The sequence below is a fragment of the Falco rusticolus genome, chromosome 14 (assembly GCF_015220075.1).
Source record: "Falco rusticolus isolate bFalRus1 chromosome 14, bFalRus1.pri, whole genome shotgun sequence".
Taxonomy (NCBI): Eukaryota; Metazoa; Chordata; class Aves; order Falconiformes; family Falconidae; genus Falco; species Falco rusticolus.
The window spans coordinates 21,413,336-21,433,756 of record NC_051200.1 but is presented as its reverse complement, the minus strand read 5'-3'; the positions used below and the strand labels follow the sequence as shown (position 1 = coordinate 21,433,756).

The 20,421-nt window shown below is 44.0% G+C and overlaps 1 long non-coding RNA gene across 1 annotated transcript; it reads right to left on the bottom strand.

Moving 5' to 3' along the window:
• Positions 1–2,634: 2,634 nt before the first annotated feature.
• LOC119157227 lies at positions 2,635–19,216 on the bottom strand. Its single transcript, XR_005107463.1, has 3 exons — positions 19,205–19,216; positions 17,548–17,553; positions 2,635–2,744 (listed from the first exon to the last, which is right to left on the bottom strand). It is a non-coding gene; the product is annotated as an uncharacterized LOC119157227 (long non-coding RNA).
• Between the last annotated feature and the right edge of the window lie 1,205 nt (positions 19,217–20,421).

The window sequence follows — 20,421 nt, the reverse complement described above, 5'->3', positions numbered from 1 at the left end:
AAAGCTTAAATTGGAATTAAGTTTTGAGATTGCCCTCCATGCAAGGCCGACTTCAGCACAGAGTGAGGTGTTACCCATCACTGAGGCACTAGGACAACAGGCTAGCCACACAAGATCGCAAGCCTCGGCAGAACACAAAAAAGGTAACTTAACCTAAAAGAATGAAACAATGGGCAAATGCTGTCATCTTACACAGGTGAGAAAAGCTTCTGAAAGCATACATAACCATAACGATGCTTCTGGGGGTGTATTGCTGCCTGCAGATCTCACCAGCTGATCGCGGGTGCGATGCCAGGCTTGCCTGACCCGACTTTCTCAAATATGATTTATTTCGCAGTGTCCCATGGCCCTGAAGTTAGGTGACATGAGCATTTCACAAAGCAGGTCTCACCTAGAGAAGCTGTACACCAGGCGGTTTGCAGATGACACCCGTGGGAGCAGCCCGGTAACCCGCGTACCGTCAGTGCCGTTAACTCACAATCCGTTGGAAATAACAGCTTCAAGTCACAGTAGGGTGGTGCAACGTGAAGCATTTATTTGCACGCCACATCAAGCTAGAAAGGTAGATTGTGAGTGAGGGCATAAAGGTTGAAAATTATTTATTATGAAACATAACTTTGCAAAGGCTTAGCCAGACACCTTTGATGTTTCTGAAGAGCACCATCTGAGCTCATTTTTGGACTAAAGTAGCTAGCTCAATGATATCTTCATTTCTTGAAGACAGTTGTTCAGTCTCCTTTCTATACTGTATGTTCCACATTAAGTCATTATCTATGCTGTTCACTCCATTAATTCTGCTAGTTTTATTAGCAAAGTTCTGCTGCCTGGTCCTGTAGCAGTGACAAGCATTTCTAAAAGCTAATCTGACAGATAATGACTCCATTAAGTGTTGAATACTAATTGGTTTACATCAGGGGCCTGAAATTAATTGATGTAAATAAATTAGCACCTGAGCATGCATCACCCCAGCTTTGGATTTTCCTAAATACCAATGATTTTTAAAGCTTGTATCTTCAGCAAAACGCAACGGAATATAAACAGACAGGATGAGTAATTAAAATGTGGCAACAAAATAAGGCTATCAAGATGAGCTTAACAAAGATTGTTTACCTATTGATGGAAAGGGTAGTGCCTGCCTGTACAGTCTGTTTACACTGTTCTGACTCGTACAAAAGATACTTTTCTGACAGATTCCCAGAGATATAATTATCATTACTATTAATAACAGTGACACTGACCCCCACACCATTACTAAGATTTAGAAAAGTTATGTGATACACAGGGAATGCGTACTATTAATCATAACAAACACCTGCCCCCCTTAAAAGGGAACCTTTCATTTATTATTTCAAGGAATTAATAAAACTTATTTAGTTTTTAAAGGATAAAACCTCACTATAGTGGAGATTTGTCATTGGAGTGACACAAATAATGACTAATTTCTAAAGCTTGGGAGAGCAAGAGTGTGCATGTGTAGTTTGGGCATGTCAAGAGCAAGCAGTCAATAGGTTATAAGACACCAACAAATACAGTCTATTTTTATATACAGATTTACTACTTTCACTTTCATCTTTATAACAAAAATAAAACGTAATATAAGGCAATAAAAACCTGAGAAGAATCTGCATGTCTTGGGAAAGCAGATATCATTTGGAGTGGTAAAGCAGATTCAGCCTAGGACAATATAGGATCATAGAATCATTTAAGTTGGAAAAGACCTGTAAGATCATCAAGTCCAACTGCAAGCCCAGCACACCCAGCCCACCACTGAACCGTATACCTGAGTGCCACATCAACGTGTCTTTTCAATACCTCCAGGGACGGTGACTCAACCACTTCCCCATGCAGCCTGTTCCAGTGCTTGTCAGCCCTTTTGGTGGAAAAAGTATAGGCGGTATGAGACAATGTATGGGCACACAGCTCATCACCATCAGAGAGCTCACCCGTATCACGGCAGGGGTGCTGGGAAGCTTTGGGAAAGCCACCAGGGATGATTGAAAGACACTCATTAACTTCAGCCTGCTTTAGATCAACTTTCTAATTACTCCCATTGATTTCAGATCGGATACACAGATTATTTTCACATGCACCAAGGAACATTTTGTTTTGACAGACTTATCATCACTGTGAAAACATTTAGTAACTTAAAGTTATCCTGCAAAGGACATGATCAAAATTTCTTGAGGCTGACATCATCTTCCTGAGGGAATTCAGAAACACAAGATTATCAGGAAGAAATTCGTTTAGAAAATTTGTAAAGGAACCTGCTGCAAGATCATGAGATATACAGAAGTTTCTTCTATGAAAAGTAATTTTTAGTATGGATTTCATTTTAGTGAATATTATAACAACTTCTGTGACACCTCCTCCCCAATCAAGATAATTTCAACCCCATGCTATTACTTTCCAGTATTTGACTAACAATGTTCCTGTGTGTGCACGTGTATATACATATACACACAAATATACGACATTTGCAATGCCAACGAGGAATGGAATTGTATAATGGTGTGGGTTGGAAGGGGCCTTAAAGACCGCCGAGCCCCAGCCCCCGCCAGGGGCAGGGACACCTCCCACCAGCCCAGGTTGCCCCCAGCCCCGTCCAGCCTGGCCCTGAGCACCCCCAGGGATGGGGCACCCACAGCTGCTCTGGGCAGCCTCTGCCAGCGCCGCCCTCACGGGGAAGAATTTCTTCCCAATATCTGCCCTAAGTCTGCCCTTGGTCAGCTTAGAGCCATTCCCCCCTGCCCTGTTGATACACACCCTTGTAAAAAGTCCCTCTCCATCTTCCTTGTCCCCTTTAGGTACTGGAAGGTGCTACAAAGTCTAGTATAAGGTCTAATTCCATGGAAGCACATGGAAGATGCTCTTACAGCTGCAGCGAGAGGCAGGGTCCTCCTCTCCCCTCCCACCTGGACACCTGTACCTTGCGAGGGCCCCGACCTCCAGCACCAGGGTCGAAGCAGGAGCCCAGCACTCAGTGCCTGCATGCTTGAAATGCTCCTCTGCAACGGCTGTTTTTATCTTTCCTGCTGTGCTTCTTTATTAATCCTCTTTGATCTGATGCCAAAGTGGCAAGTCATCGCTAACAAGCGGCCAGAGCTCCGTGCTGTGGTCATAAATAACAACACAAGTGTTCCTCGTCTCACCCCTTGCTCCTTTTGGTACCAGAATCGCGAGGGATTGTTCCTCCCATGTTTCAGCGAAGTTGTAGCTTCTGCATGGTGCATTTGTCGTCATCCCGACTCCAAAAAAATCTTGAAAAAAGATTTTTAGCTACTTTTCAGTCCCTGAACCACCACCAGTGATTTACCTCGATCAGCACAGAGTCCGATTCCAAGCAGAGGAAACTCTGCCCCATCCCTGAGCCCAGGTCCTCTGCTACACCAGCAACCTGCTTCTGGCAGTTACATCATCAAGCCATCAGGAGCAGGGATTTTGCTGGGACTGGCATCCCCCCCAGAGCAGCTGACAGACAAAAGCCTCCTATATATCCCTCACACACTACCAAAGCTGAACTGCAAGGAATAACAGAAAAACACTCACCTGGAAGGTAGCAGTAATAGAACCAGCCCTTTCTTGATACCCCAAGAGATACCTTATTTCAGAGCTATTAGCCATTTTTAGTAATAAAGGTAGGAGACAAAAGTATTAATAACTGTGAAGAGATATAGGAATGAGTAACCCCTTTGCCACTTACAATGATGCCAACTAAAATATAGCTCTGAGTGATTAAGCAGCTTTTAAACATTGCCTTAAGCTAAACAGTAAGTTGGAAGCATTTAGTAATATCATGTTTCCTGACAAAGGCTTCCTTTAAAAGCATTCACCCAAGAGCGGTGGAAAGCTGGGCAAAGTATTACCTCTCGGATAACAGCAGCCGACTTCCATCAGATTCTAGTAGATCTATCCATTCAGATACAGGGCCAAACCCAGCTGACACCATTTCAAGTTTTCCACTTTTACCAAAGAAGCAGAGACCCCTGACTCTAAAGCAACATCCTCGCAGTCGGCAGAAGGCAGCTGCTGCATGGGTGCGGGGAGGGTTAGTTGTGTTCCATCCTCCCCTCCATCTTCCAAACATTTTTAGAGCATCTTCCCTCTAACCTCACTGGTGCAATGACTTTGATTCAGCCACCACCAGTACAATGCTGGAAAGTCATCAGGAGTTAACAAGTGAAAATTAATTGCAGGAATAAAACTTCCATGAGTTTTTCTTAACATCAGTATTTAAGTATAATGGATATTTATTAGGCAGTGTAATGGACAGCTGAGCTTAAAGGGTGCAGTTTTCTAGTAGTCACCATACATATGCTTAATGAGAATTCAAAAGACATAATGAATTAGGATTCCCCTGTTGGGCACTGAGTATTTCTTCATTAAATTCTAATGAACTGGGAAAAGTATCAGGTTTGCTCATGCAGTGTATTTTTCCCTTTTTTTATGGTTATGTTTAGATGCATTTAGTTAATCCTCATCATCCTTATGACAAAGAAATGCTGAAAAAACATGTTTGTTATGAATGCAAGGAATACAAATATGTAAAGACAGAAAAGTCAGCAGCACAAATTATGTGAAATAGCAGCTGAGGAATTTTTGCTGTACTGTACAGAAACCATATTGCCCAGAAGAGCCATTTGTTTTTTCTCTTCAGAAATTATAGGATGAGATGAAATCTCATTTAGCAATAAGATTATGGCAAATGATGATGTGATCTCACTTGATTACCACCTTTAGAAAAGAAAGGACTAATTCCTGCAAACAGACTCAGCATGCAGCAGCAGCCTCTCCCCATCCCTAAATGAGAGGGGTCAATGCAGATCAATCCCAACCGCTTGTCACAGAACCCAAAACAGCACAGGAGAAACACCTGGCTCACTGAGTAACTATTTCAAGTGGGACCACGATGCCACCTGAGTAGCGTCCCAGGACAGGAGAGGTGGCTGTGCCTTGGACACCTGCACCAGGCAGCCCCAGCTAGATAAACCCCAGGAGTGAGGGGTATCTCTGTGTTTGGGGGCTTTTCTACAGGGCATCAAGCAGTAGAGGGCAAAGGAGCTCCTGTGGCTTTGGGAACAGGTATCTCTACAGTCCGAGTTACTACAAGTAATTTCCTGTAATACATGGTTATTATAAAGAGTAAGCAAGCATTAAAAAAAAAAATAAATCCGTTGGCCTTGAATCAAAAAATATTTTCAAAAGGGCAATAAGAGAGTGAGAGGGTTTGAAAAAGCATGAAAGTAGCTGCATGGCTTTGCCGTACTTCTTCCAGATTTATGACAAAGTAGAAACTAATTTGCAAACCATTTGTTGTCACTATGCCCTGCATTTTGGGCAATGCCGCACCACCGGGTTCCCCTTGCAAATGCCGCAAAGCTGCCCTCAGCCACGCTCCTCCGTGGTGGCAGCCGCAACCAGCTCCAATGACAGCGAGTCACCTCGCTGGGGAACGAGCCAGATCCCGCTGCGGGGACACTGCCCGTGCAGACCCCGACACCCCAGCATGTCCCCTTAGTCGCTGCCTCCCACATCGAAATCCAGGGGATTATAACATTTCATCTCCTCACTGGCTGTTGGCAAGACAAGCAAAGCAATTAGGCTGTTATGGCAATTTTATGGTGCTTATAAAATTCATTAGTGCCCCATTAATTAAATTTAGTCATTAATAATAATAATAATAATATCTTTTCTTCTAACTCCTGCTCTACTCAGGCTCTATTTGCTGGTCTTTTCTGTTTGTTTTTTTCCTCCCTTGCTTTGCTTTGCTTCCCCGGACAGACCCAGCCCAACTTTGCTCTCCAGCCATAGGAGGCCCCGGAGGGGGCAGCCCGCTTTCCTGGCGCCGCTTTGCTATTCGGGATGAGCCCGGAGCTGCAAAGCCACGGTCCGACCGAGCCCCACAATGGCCCAAAAGAGCAGCACTGGGCTGCAGAGCAGGCGTAGGCTTCACTGGGAGAAGCCTTCCATAAACTGGTAGTTTTGGTCAAGGGACAAGTTCTCTTTTTCCTGGGATACCTCTTTTCTAAAAACAGAGGATGCAGCTAAAGCCTGGTGATGTGGAATCTTCCCAAAAAGGTGATTCCTGGAGGACAGCATCGTTCAGCGGTTAGAAACCAGCACACTTGATCTTGGTGGACATCAGCCAGGGAGGTTTTTTGTTTGCTTGTTTGTTTTTTAACTCCACATTGGGAATAATCTCTGAGAGACAGTTTCATAATATTTTACATTAATTTAAGACCGAAGTGTATTTTATTTGTACACTTGCCAGGATTTTGAAGTCTCCCTCCCAGGCTCCTGTCCTCTTTTAAAATGTCTCCAGAGACTCCTTTGATGCTCCTAGCATGAGAGATCCCACCACCCCACAACGCAAGAGATTGTCTGAATTGGAAACTTTCCCAGAACAAGTTTGCTGGTTAAAGGGCTCTATTTGTGATGAAATACGGCTCAGTACTCTCAAACTGTTGTCTCAGGCAATGTTAACTAGTACTGCACTTGACGTGTTCCTCTCTCTTGTAAGAGAAACCAAAAGATTTTGTTATTGTCAATAAAATTCCTACTGAGGCTCAGCGTGGCTTTGCCTGTTTTGTCCTAGGTTTTCACTCAGTTTTACAGCCCCATATTTAAGGCCAGACAGTGCCGTGGATGTGTCCTGCATGAGCACGAACCGCACACCTGGTGATGCACTGCCTGGCTCCGGGGCATCTCCTGCCACGCGGGTCCTGCCCTGCACTGGCCAGAAGAGGACACGAACAGAAAGGGAAGCAGCAGCAGCACTGTTACACTGTCAGCAAAAATATGCGGGCACAGAGTTACACCAGCGCTGCTGCTCCTGTGTCACACTGTAGGACCAGCAATGCCCCTTCTCCCTGGAGCTTGGGGTCAACCCCTGTGCCCAGACCAGGGTGAACGCCTGAACCCCTACACACTCCCAGTGCTCCCACCCAGCAGCACTGGCCACACCACAGTGTGGGGGACAGCGGCCACCCTCACCTCTCTGTACAGAGCCTTCTGTAAGCAAGCAGCGTGGCAGGAACAGGCAGCGGCGTGCACTGGCGGTGCTGGGATGCACAGTGTAGAGGTGCACTGGTGCTGCTGGGGTGCATGCGTAGGAGTGCAGTGGCGGTGCTGGGGTGCACAATGTAGGGGCGCACTGGCTGCGCCGGGGTAAACAATGTAGGGGTGCAGCAGCGGTGCTGAGGTGCAGAGGGCGGGGGTGCAGCAGTGGCAGCAGCAGCGGGGTGCCGCGCACAGGGGCGCAGCACCAGCAGCACCGGCAGCACCAGCGGCGGCGGCAGGCGCAGGGCCGGTGGAGCATCGCCACCTAGAGCACGGCGCGCAGCACTGCACAGCCGCGGCCGGCCCCGCTCCCCCCCGCGATGCCTTTGCTCCCTGCCTGGCCACGGGCGAAAGGAACAGAATGATTTTAAACCTGCTCGGGGCAGGCGTGGGGCGGCGTGCACAGACCTGGGGCAGGTCCTCAGCTGCACCTGGCATTATTTTGGTTGGGCTGTGAGTTTTATAATTCACTCCTTGCTCAGAGAAAACTTTGAAAAACCTTGGAAACCGGACTTAGTTTTTACTTATTTGAACCTAAATGATCAAATGTGTTTGAATAGTTCAGACAGGCCTGTTGGCCACCACACTGGGGCATTTGCTATAAACTCAGACCATATCCCTCATGCCATAAACTCAGACCACATCCCTTCAGCACTAATTTCTATTGAATGATATAATCCATTTTGTTTACTGCTCACCAAAGTGTTGTGCAGAGCAACACCGAACCCCGCCGGGATTTGCTCCAGGCTCTGAGAACCTCCAGATTCACTTTTCTACAAGCCCTTACCACCAAATGAGTCAATTATCAATTTGTTTTGGAAGTGTATTGCCTGGGTCTGAGGTGCTACATGTTACCTGTGCTGCAGCCATTGTGTCACTGCAGCCAATGAACTCAAAGTGACCACATATTGCGGCAGGGAAAAAGCATAAATTCAAACATTAAAGCATACTAGTTGATACAATCGTGTTAAAAAATAACATTTGGACCCTATTATAATATAATTCAATATTGTTGTTGGTAACATTTGATAAATGGCCGTTATATGTCATTTTAAGGGTGAGTTAAGGGACCGCAAGGCTGTTAAAGCATTAAAGCACCTGAGCGTTGCTGCGTACCAACAGAGTCATCCTTCCGACTGAAGTCATTCTAATATAGTGCATTGTTAACTCAAAAAATCATTTGTCTTTTCAAGTGATGATCTTTCTTTTCTATTAAAGTCTTTGTTGTTTCTAACTTACTTTCTTTGTACTTAAAAAAAGCTTAAAGCTTCTTTGTACTTAAATAAGAGACAAAACCTGCCCGGGGGTTATTGCCTGCACGTTTGGCTCTGTTAGGTGACTGATAATATTTGTACCTATCGCTCACACATGTTAGGACTTTACAGCTCTAGGTCACTTGAGAAATAGAATTTTAAGAGCCCAAAGAGAGGTGGGTTAGGCTAGCTTTCCCCTGTGCTGGTGCAGTTGCTCAGCACCAAATGCGCTGGGAAGTTCATCAAAGGGAGCACCTGGCCCACCGCTGGCACCGCGTCCTGGGGCCAGCCCCGGTGCCACCACCCTTACACCCTGTGCCAGGGACCGCCGAGACAGGCTTACCTTACAGGAATGCCCCAGCTGCAATCACCTGCATCCTTCATTTTGCAGTACTGGATTGCACCAAAGGCAGTAATACAATAAGCCTTCACTGTTACAGTAGAAAAATTAAATTTGCTGTTATTATGCCTTCATGCAAATCCTCGCAGAAGAGTTAGCTTCTATTTGCGTTAAGCAACTTCATATTGCATTGGTTAATACCAATGTCTTTAGAGGTCATCAAACTCAACAGTTAAAAAAATTAATCTGAGAATTTACAGCAGTTAAATACAGCTAAATAATTAATGATGAGGAAATTGAACTTCCCATTGAGATTGGATTAGGAGCCAATGTGGGACACTACTGCTGTAGAGCATGTTTCCCTGGGGAACCTCCCAGCAAAAATCAGCCTCTTTATTGCTTTCCATATCACTAATAAAATATGAAAGGAGAGAATACAATAATATTTTCACATCATATTAATGACCTTCAAAATGCAATCAGACTAGCAGCTCTCGCTGAGCAATTTGCTAACACAATATAAACCTGTTAATTCGATATGAAGGTCACTAAGACAGTATAAAAATTAGTGTAATGACAGCAACTAACCCAGGCCTTTCAGCAACAAGAACAGTTAACTCGCAACTTCATTTTTGCAACCCATACCTCACATGCATGTGTCAGGCATGATACCAAGGAGAAGCCACGTGGAGTCGTTCAGCTCCGAGGGCTTCCCCGCCGCCTGCTTTGCACTGCCTTTGCCGTTGCTGGCTCAAACCTGGCACGGGAAGGGGCACCTCAACCCTGGACGCCTGCTAGCTCAGTGCAGGGAGTAAAGACAGAATGAAAAAGGGAGGAGCAAATGCAAAATTTGAGATGACAATTTAAAAGAAAAAAAACAGAATAAAAGGAAGGAGGGAATACAAAGAAAGGCAGCGAAGCACTTTCAGAGCTATTTTGCAAACCCGCCGAGCTGGGAAGCAGGACATCAGCTGACATGCAAGTGTAGAGATCACTGAGCCACAATGGAAGGAAAAGGCAGCACAGCAAGGAGCCAGGAGCCAAGGGCTCCCCTTTGGTTTAGCATGGCAAGGTGCTGCTAGATGCCAGGCAAGTCCTTCACAGGCTTTTAGCTCACATTTCTCCTTCTGCAGAACTGGGAAAATACTTGTAAGAGGCCCTGCCACGCTGACCGGGTGCCTCGAGCTCCTTGGAGGGACGTGGCTGTAGCAATGACAAGTAACTTACTAAAAGAGGAGGTGGAGATCTCCAAAAGTCTCGTTATTGAGAAAAGCTTTGGTTCAAGGGGGGTTATGGGAAAGAAAAGAACAATGGTATTGTTAATGGAACTATGTATTTAACAAATTAAATATTTCTAAGTTACATAAATAATTTTCATCCTGGGTAAACCAGACATGTTTAGAATCTAGTTTTGGTAGTTTAAAAGTAAGAATGTCCAACAAAAGTTCTGAACAACTTTTCAATCAAGGATTTTAAAATAATTTTTAAAATATAACCCACTCCACTTTTTAAACCCTACTCTGAAGTGGGATAACTTTGCTTTTCACCATGTAATCAACGTTGCTGAAGTACTAGAGAGCATGGGAAGCACTGAGCATCTTAAAGTCATTCTTCTAAGGTCTGCTTAAGTAGATCCAGCTAGAAGAGAAGCTCTGCCCTTGATCCACTGTAACCTGTGAGGCTAAGGCCTCCTTTTTCAAGTCTGCCCATTCGGTCTCACACTAAAGGCTGCGGGTGGAGGAGCACAAACTCCAGGCATCTTTCTGAAGTTTCAGCATTAACATCCAGGCTTTCACTGCCACCACTGGTGAAAGATAGCCACAGCCCAGAGGAGGGCTGGAGAGGGTCAGACTGATGTCCTGCTGAGCCCCAAAACATTCCCTTGTGGGCCCTGGGGAGGAACACAGGAGGGGGACAATCACACAAGACTCCTTTTCCAAACTCTCCAAACCTCCTTTCCTCCCTGGAGCCCACCTACATTTCACCATACACAACACGCTACAACAAAGCTATCTGCAGTTTAACAAGTTGCTTCATGACGAGTCATCTCATTTTATCAACTTTGGACATTCTAGTTTCATTTGATGCCTTCTCAGGGCACTGACTCTACAAGGGACCTTCAGAGTTATTCTTTCCTCATCAGAGTTTGTCTAGTTATACCAACACCACCATGACAAAGTGAGGATCTGATTGAAATAAATGGAAAAGTCCCTGCGAAATCTCTTCTGAACAGGTCAGACTGTGGCTTTGTTTCCATAAACAGAGCTTCGCTACAGGTGCTTTAGCATTCTGAGTGGCAAATACAGCGGGGAGACGCGGGTGGGAAGGCATTCTTCAGCTGCACAGCGTGCTCGGGGGTTATCTCCTCCTGGAGACTCATTTTGCTGTCTGAGTCAAAGCCCCTTTATATCTATTTTAGACAGGAATTGATTGGTATTTAATTAACCTATACTTTATGCCACAGTCAATCTTTAATTAAATGCATCCTTAAGCATAGAATTTAGAGTGTTACCAGAATGACTTTAAGTGCAGAAAGCGTTTTTATGTTTTCCTCATAAATGAGGAACAAGGAATGAAGCAAATAGCTGTTTGAAAGGAGTCTCCTCAGCCAAACACAAAACTGTTTGCAGGAGCCATCCACCTGCAGGAGGAGACCTCCGAGCATCTCGCCTCGGGTGTGGGGATTTGCGGAGGGTGAACCTAAAGCCATTGCAAGGCTTTGAAGGAAGGAGACCCTTCAGCTCCCCCAAGCTCTTTGAAGCCTCAAAGCCTTGTGTGGCCTTTGGAAAACAAACTCCAGAAAAAAAAAAAAAAAAAATTATTACAAAAGACTTTCTAATGTAAACTGTGGTAATTAATTTTAATATCTTAAGTAGCAAAACATTGTTTAAATAAGAATACCTAGCAATGAAAAGAACATCTTCATTATTTTACAGTGTGCAACAAAAACCTCTTTCCATGCAAGCCTGCATCTGCTTTCTTTGCAAAATTCTGAGCCTTCTTATGCAAAAATGCTGAACACAACAAAGTTTAGTGTCAGCTTATTTTCCATTGCCTTGTAATACTCATGCTCCTCTGTTTACCTTTACTCCCTAAATACATGCAAGCGTAGTATTTGTTACAAATGTAAACATGCAATGACCTGTCCATACCTTTACCTTCCTGAACATCCGTCCATCCCTTGCTGCAGCTTAGCTCTGTCTCCCAGCAGCATCCACCCCCATGACATCTCACTTGGAGCATCACGCTGAGCACCAGCACCGCAGACAGGAGAAAGCAGCTCAGCTCTTCAAAGCTGGAGAACATCATGTGCTGCAGGGGACAGCTGGCACAGGTGGTATCTGCTCAGCGTCTTCTTGGCAAGCTGGGAAGACGCCTGCATATAATAGTCTCCTCTGGTAACCGACTCCAGTTTTCTTCTAATGCTATAGCAAGATGACACCCAGATGCTTTGGCTCTCTAAGATGGTACCAGGAGCAGCAGCAGTCTGGCAGCTCTTGGGATTGCGTCACAAACCTCCTGTGCCGGCTTGGTTCTCCAAATGGTCCCATTCTTATTGTGCTGGGAGGAATATCTTTTCCATTGAAGACCAGAAGAGCCAGCTAGCCTGGGCTGTGAAGTCACCATGCTCCCATCCGGGAAAGCCACTGTGTGCTGGAGTGGAGCCCGAGTCCTTCCTGGGGAGGAGGTGCTGGTGCCTTGGGGAAGAGCTCCCACCTCTGTCCCTGCATGTGGAGGAGGAGCGTGGAGCTGCCAGAGCTTCTGTCCCCTCGTCCTCTCTCCCTGCCCAAAATCTGATGTTTCCCTGCAAGAGCCTGTTGATTCCTACAGACGGAGGTTCAGATGCTGATGGGCTCAGGTATATTTGTGCCCAGACTTCCTACCTCCAGTTTTTCTTAACCGCAACCAATTTGTCTGTTCCCATTTAAAAGAAACAAGTTTGTGAGCAAAGTAACCCTGTTCCCTCCCCAAAGCAATGATTCTATAGTTACCACTGAACGCCCGCAACTGACTATTTTCACACTGATAACCTGCTGGCTATCCGTCAGTAACGAGGCATGGCAGGCTGCTGCGAGGCTACAGCCGTGGGCTAGCCCAGGGGGCAGGAGGCTGCAGAAGGAGCCCCCGTGTCTGGTTGGGGTCCCAACCCCAGCAGCCCCCAAAGCTGCTTCCCCAACCTGCAGGGACCACAAAGGCAGTCCCTTATGTACTCAGCTCTCGGTAAGTGAGGGAGGCGCTCATCCCACAGCATCCCACCACCTGACCACGACAGGGCATGAGTTGTCAGAGGATTAAAGTGATGAAGATGATCTGGAAAATTCATTCTGTGTGTGAAAACAATGGTAATCAATTTTAATAAATTTTGAACAAGTGATCAAATGAATGATTTACAGACTTACAGATTTACAGATTTACAGGGCAAGCAGACAGGGACAAAAACAGGATAGAGAATACAGGAAAAGCCATTATTTAAATCTATGTTGTTAATAAAATTTACAGTTATTCAGATGCAGTCATTTTCCAAATCTCGTTTACTTTTCAGCATGAATGTTGCTCATTGCACTGTACAATGAAAATAAATGAGCTAATCTGCTCTGTGATGCAGTGATGGGGTCCAAGGTTTCAAGGATTATCATTTAAATATTTCTTCCCCTACAGCTTTTGTTTTGTGAATATAATCACCTCTTAAAATAAATTACATCTAAAGACAAATGTTTGCAACTATATCTGGGCTACATCTGACCACCTAATTTAGGGAGTTTGACATTAGAAGAAAAGCTGCCACTAGTCTACACATAAGTAACTATTTTTTGCATGTCTGACCTGCATCGGTTGGGCCAAGCCCGTCCAGAGCTGATGCTGTGAACACTTCGGTGGTGCAGCCAGGAGGGGAGAGGAAAGGGGTTGTGGTGGGAGGCAGCTGGGAAGTTTTGGTCACATCCAGCTGCACCCCAGCTCTCTGGGGAACCCAGCCAGGCTGTTCACTCCCCCTGAGGCTCATCTGTTTGATGCATCACAGTGCTCTGTCAGCAAAGAGGAGTGTTAATTTTTTAAAGAACTTTAAACACATAAACAAAAATACCTGCCTCTCCCCGCAAAAAACACCCCAACCCCAAACAAAAAGCGCTTCACCCAACAACCAGACCTGAAGAAACATGACCTGTATGTACAAAAAAGTAGATGATGGAAGAGACCTATTACTTGTCATAACCATCACTGGATCAGTCTTGGTAAACTGCTGTATCGAGGCTCAAAATGTCACTTCAAAATGAAGCATCACGTTTTTTTCAGTTAAAGGAAGTGTCAAAGTATTAAAGGAAGTGTCAAAGTATGTCTGTCTTTTTCTTTAATTTTTTGCCCCATGTGGAGCATAAAATAATTTACCGCCTTTAATGTAAATAACTCATTCAACCTAAAAGTTTTCCATCTCTGAGGCAAAGATGCAATAAAACCCACACCAGGTACCTGCCTGCAGAACAGTGCATCTGCTAGCTCAGGGCTTCCTGCCCTGCTCAGCTGGTGCTCACAGGGTCCGACATGAACATGGCTCATACAGGTGTTAAAGCCCTTTTGCTCTAGAGAATATCTAGGAATTGGCTGACGTAGATCTCTAAAAACCCAGAAAAGTGAAGTACGATGTCATGAAAACAATGCTTTCTTGTTTAACAATGCAATAACATTGCACGTGCCAATTACGGTGAGCTTGGTTTCAAGGCTGCTCACAGGACTACGTCTGTTGGCCAAGGAGCAACATCTGCACATGGTGGAGATTCCAGAAGAGTAAGTAACAGCAAGAAATAGTTTCCCTTACTCTATGAAGAGTCCTTAGAGTTCAAAGTTTTTACTTGGGAAATTAAAATTTGCTTTTTATGCCACCTAAAGAAAGAAAATAGGTATATTCACATGCTGTGTTTATAGTTTCAAGAAATCACCTATAACAGAAAGTAAACAATTTATATTTACATACAGCATTATTACTATACTTCCCTTAGCAAAGGAGGGGAATGGAGGCTTCTCTCCCTGTTTATTAAAGGCCAAGACCCTGCTAATGGGCTTTAGCCAGGTTCAAAAAAAATATTTTCAGTATGTCATTAACTTACAGAAGGAAATGCAAAAAAATGTCAGGAGAAATCAGATTTGTTTTCTAAGGCTGTGTGTGTATCAGCTGGGACCTTGCTACTGTTTCATTAAAGAAACTGAAGTACAAGAAAGTTTTCAACAAACTTACTAAAAAACCTCAAAAAACAACCATAAGGCTTTTGAGCCCAAGAGCTAAGTTAAAGTCCATTTTCCCCCTCAGGTATGTTGAAGAAATTTAATAAATGTTCCAAGAAGATGAAATCCTGGATGAAGATGTAATGGAAGATAAAAGCACAAAGAAGGAACCAGACCTCTTACAAGCTAGCAGTAATTCCCCTCACAAAGCCAAGAGTGATTCCTCTGAAGATCTAACCACGGAACAGGCAATGAAAGAAAAAAATAATCATTAACATACTAAAACTAATTTATGATAGTCTGACGAAACATGTAAGAAAAAGAACCATGACATTCTTAGAAACCAGACCCCTTCTGTTGCAAATCTCCCTGTGAAATTAGTAATGGTTTGGACCGTGTGAGACAGAACATGTTCTGCAGACATGGTTTATAAAGGCCTTCGGCCCTTCACCGAGTGACTGTAAACTCACCTTAGGCCCTTCACCAAGTTACTGCATAAACTTACCTTAGGGCCTTCACCAAGTTCAATCAGATTTCATAAAATCGTCTGTATAAAATAGCACCTCCTACCTCCATTTTCTTAAACCCTCTATTTTTTACAATTACTTGATACACAACAAATCTCAGCAACCTCTCCTACTGGGCTGCGATACTTTGGGACACTGATCAAATGTCACCACAATTAAAGCAGAAGCCGTTGAGTTTACTTTGGCAGCGGTTTATATAAACTGGGGCTTTTTCCACAACAATGACTTCAGCTTTCCATTTTCAGTTTCTCCGGATGTTTTAAATCTGTTCTCCACAATGCCGCATTAAAACCTGACTAATAAGTAACATTTGTAATATGTCTCTCAAACCAAGACATATTTTATAAAACGACAGTCAAGACATGATGGTAAAAGCAGCATAGAGATGTCCTCGTTTGGAACTGTTGCTCTTTTCTGGACCTAGATTCAGTTTTGGAGAAGGTACCAAAGACTCTAATCAAGACCAGCCTCCTTTTTCCAAAACCTGCACATCCCAAGACATCAACAAGACATTGTCCCCTTCCCACTAATGCGCAAGCAGTTGACATAGACCTTGTGAGCTTGTGTAGAGGAACAGTATTTTTGTTCATTTGTTTTGTTTTCCTCTACAGCTGACCAGGGCCTGCATTGCACTGGAGAGCAGTCAATGAAAGGACTTTAAGTAAAATCTAAGCAAAAATAAAATTACAGATCACCATGGAGGAGGTAATCTTTTCAGAAAACTTGTCTCCATTCACAGCTCTGAAATAACCACTGAAAACCTACCCTGGAAAAATCACTAATGGAAATCCAGGTCTTCTGCTCTAATACAAGTAACACCAAAGACAGGTCTGTAACACAAGTGACACTGTGTAAGACAACGTAGTTCAATGTAAATACATAAAAATAATTATTCTCTTTTTCTGTAAGGTACTTGACATTGAACATGTTCCTTGTCCTAAAGAGAAATGTCTCAACCAACAAGAAATTGTATTTGATTGTTTGGAAGAAAAGAAAAGAAAAAAAAAAAAAGAGAGAGAAAGAGGCAGAGAAAATTGTACTGGAAATTCTGAAGATGTTTAAAAGGTCAATAAAGGTGGTAAAGGAGTCAGGGGAGGAGGGGTAGGCAGGTGGCCATTTCCACCGCATCCAACACACAGACTCAGGGTGCTGCTGAAATTCTCTCCCTACCAGCAGACAGCTGAGTTTTTGATCCACGAGTCTCATCAGGCTCATCACCATCTCAGACTTATTTAGAGTGTGTGCTTTTGTCACTGCAGTAAACGTTTTGCAACTGTCAAATACCTGATCGCTAATGGTGAAAAGAGACCAATTAAAAATTGTCTTGAGGCACATCTCTCAGAGGTCACCATCCTCTTTAAATGAAAATAGTGTACTAAGCACCTCCTGGATACCACTGCAGTCCCATAATATGCATTCATTTCTGGTTACGCTTTACAATTTTCTTTGTATAACAGAAGGAAAATAACCACTTGAATTTTAAACTCAGAACGGCTCAAGTTTCAATATTGTATTATAACCTACAATAGACTTCTTTTTTTTCCTCCCCAGAATCAAAGATCTCTCTAGGTGATGAAATAGGAGACGAGGAAGAAAAAGTGGGGGTCCTGAAAAATGCCAGCAAGACCAATACTGCACAAAAACATTTGATGCACATTGGAGGGATGTTCTTCACGAGTGAAGAAATACGATTTGATCAAGTGTAATAGGCTCACAGGCTGAGCAGCAACAGCAAGGACAACTTTGCCCTGCTCTGTTTCACTGCTGCTCTCTCCCAGAAAACCCACCCACTGGAAAACTCTGATCAGACACCATTTAATCCGAAGAGTCTGAATAAATGGAACGATCTTTGTGAAGGATTTGGTGATGCGATGGGCATCAAACGATGATCATATAAGATTTTGTATAAGGTACGTAAGATTTGGCTGCAACCCCTGACAAAGAGCAGGTAACCAACAGGTAATCTCATCCAGTTTGATATTTATTGGGAAGACGTGGCTCCTGCCTGCATGGATTAGAGCTATCTGACTAACAGAAGCTCTAGTTTGTGCTCAGCATGTGGACAAAAGCCTAGTAAGGCAAAATATCAAAAGTAGTAAGATAAAGGTTTTGAAAGGAGATATGGTTGAGAGAAACTTGCCAAGACAAGCCTCACTTGTACCTGTGTTGAAATCTTCCCCCACTCTCCCCCCAGATGGCTTTCAGGTCAGGGTCCCTCCATGACCCTCAGTGGGTTTCCAGACACAGTACCCACTTCATGTTGCTCAGTATTCCAGTCTATGAATAACATTACTCTTACCAAAAGTTTCAAAAAAATGTTATATTCCTTTACTCTTATGATTTGCATGCAAGGAAGCAGAAGCTGCTCATTTTTTCCCCTATCTACTATTAATTTCAACCTGATAGCATGCGCTAAGGGGAAGATTGCTTTTTCCTCATAAAAGCCAGCTCAACACTTCTTGTTTACCCAAGCACTGAGACAGGGTCTTCTGTAGCTGCCCCTTCCAGGGACAAGCAAATCCAACCAGGCATGAGAATGTGAATAAAACCCCCACTCTGTTCACATCACATCCTATTTTCAAACGGCATAAAGATGGCTCAACTAATTTTCCTCCAAATGCTGCCTTACGTAAAGGTCAAGAGTCACCGCACAGGTTTTGAGTCATTATTTGCCAACTCACCAATATCGATGTGATGATTTAGGAGGAAGTAACATTATGGATCATTTACACGAGTAAATGATGTTCTCGCTTACAAACCAACAAGGCAATTTCTAACTAGACCTAAGTAATTTCTGGGAGAAAAAACCCCGAAGAATTTAAAAACCCACACATTATCTCACACAGAAAAGAACCTCCTCTATATGGCAGTGTATTTCCTCCATTTTCATACAGATTTCTTAAAAAGACATTTCTCAGACATCCCATGGGCAATTGTTTAATGCTTTCCCCGGCTGCAGCCTTGCATACAAATCAACCAGCCCCAGCGCGCAGTACGCCTGAGCAGACCTGCTTGGTATGCCTGACAGCAGCAGGATTTTAGCACCACGCCAAGTCTAGTATGAATCCAACTAATGCCCACCTCTCCTTCATTTCTATCAATAATCCACAAATTAATGGGTAGAAACTTAAAGACTGGCATCAGATCACGGTCAAGCAAGATAACTATCTTCTCACATCATCCATATTGATGTAATATGGAGAAATCAATTTTGTAGACTAATCTTGCCATATTAACAAAATACTGTATTATGGAAGAACTTATTTTAATGCAGTTTTGAACTTAAATTTCTCCTCTGCTCGTGAAAGATTCGCCTCCCCCTGGTTCGCAGCATTTCAATAGCTGAGATGCCACATGCAGCATCCGTGTGGCAAACGGCAGATGCAGAAACCACACCAGATCCCTAGCAGGATTCCTGCTCTCCTTATGATGTGATCTGCTGGGGCAGCAATGCAGATGTCATCCATGGGAGGAGAGTAAGTGCTCACAGACACTGTGTGAGGAAACGTGTCTGACTGGGAAGAGCGTAGTAGTGTTGCAACAGCTTATGATGTGTGGTTTTGAGATGCTGTCCTGCTTTACAATAAAAAAAGAAAGGGGGGGGGGCACAGAAAAAAGAGTTTTGGACAAAACAGCAATTACTGAGTACTGCAGATGATGACAAGCAGGAATCTTGCTTACTGAAATATATGCTACACACTAACTTTAGCCCACAGTTCAATTTATGCTGACACCTTTTTACCCCCTTTATGTGTCAAGAATGGGGAAGGAAGGTGCAATAAGCCAAAAGGGTAATTCCCAGCCCAAGTAACTATGGCTGCAGGAGGAAGAATCACCAGATTTTGAGCAGCCTAAGGTCACAAATAATCAGAAGTAGACTACTAGGTATTTCTGTTTTGCACTAACCCCAGAGTTTCATGTGACCAAAACCAAGTGACAATGCTCACCAGCCAAGATCCAGGATGTCCGTTAGCGAAGAAACATCTTTGGGGCTGGGGGCCACGTGTTTTGGTTCAGTTGGGTCCTGGGGATTTTTCCTCTGCAGACTAGTGCATATCAGAACCCATATTGGAGGCCACCAAACCAAGTTCTCACATAAAGAAATTTTCACGCTGTTTTTCTCCCGGTATTAAAAGTATATTTGTCTTACCTCTAAAAAACTAATCATACATGAAGCTGACCTCACCTAATCAAAATTAAGAAAAAGTGCATTTATAAATATCCCAAAATCTCAGACACCCCAACTGACTTCCATATTTTATTGTAAAGGGAAAAGAAACTTGTGTGTCCTGGCTGATCTGTGCCAAAATCCAGCCTTGCTGTAGCTCCATATTGAGGATTTTTTCCTAGGAAAGCATCTCAAGTACAACCATTTCTTTTCAAAGCGTTGACAAACATTTCTATGGCTCCTGACTTACAGCGGTGGAAGGTCACCAGCTCAGTTCACACTATTCGGGTCTCTTTTCCACAGACGAAAGGTCTCACTGAGCAACTCAGTTTGGAGACAATGATCCATGAAGAGACTCATGGCTTTCCTAGAAAATAGTCTGTCTAAATCATTTAAGCAGGATAACGCCTTCTTCCTTCGTGGAAAAAAGTGTCTTTCACCGCCTGTCTTATCTTTGTTATGAAAAAAAAAATGCCTTTCATTCAAGTTGCAGTACAATGATCTCGTCCTACCAGTACTAGACATTCCCTCTCTCTGAGTCCATGTCTCCTAGCATTGGGTCTCCAGCATGAATAATCGCTCTGCACAGGCCTGGCAATGGGCAGAGCACAGGTTTTCTTGACATCTCTACAACAGTCAGACTTCACCACGGCTGGCTCCGTTCCCTCCTGGCGGCGCGCGAGCCTGACGCAGGAAGTGGTGCGTGTAGGCGTAGGTACTAAGGGAGCAGAGGTTCGCAAGGCGGCAGCACACAAGCCTAGAGCGGGCACTTCTGCCAGGATCCCCCTGTTGATCAGCAGTGAAGCCCTGACAAGTGACTTCAAAATACCCTCAGCTGCCCAACATCTGGGTGCCCTCCCA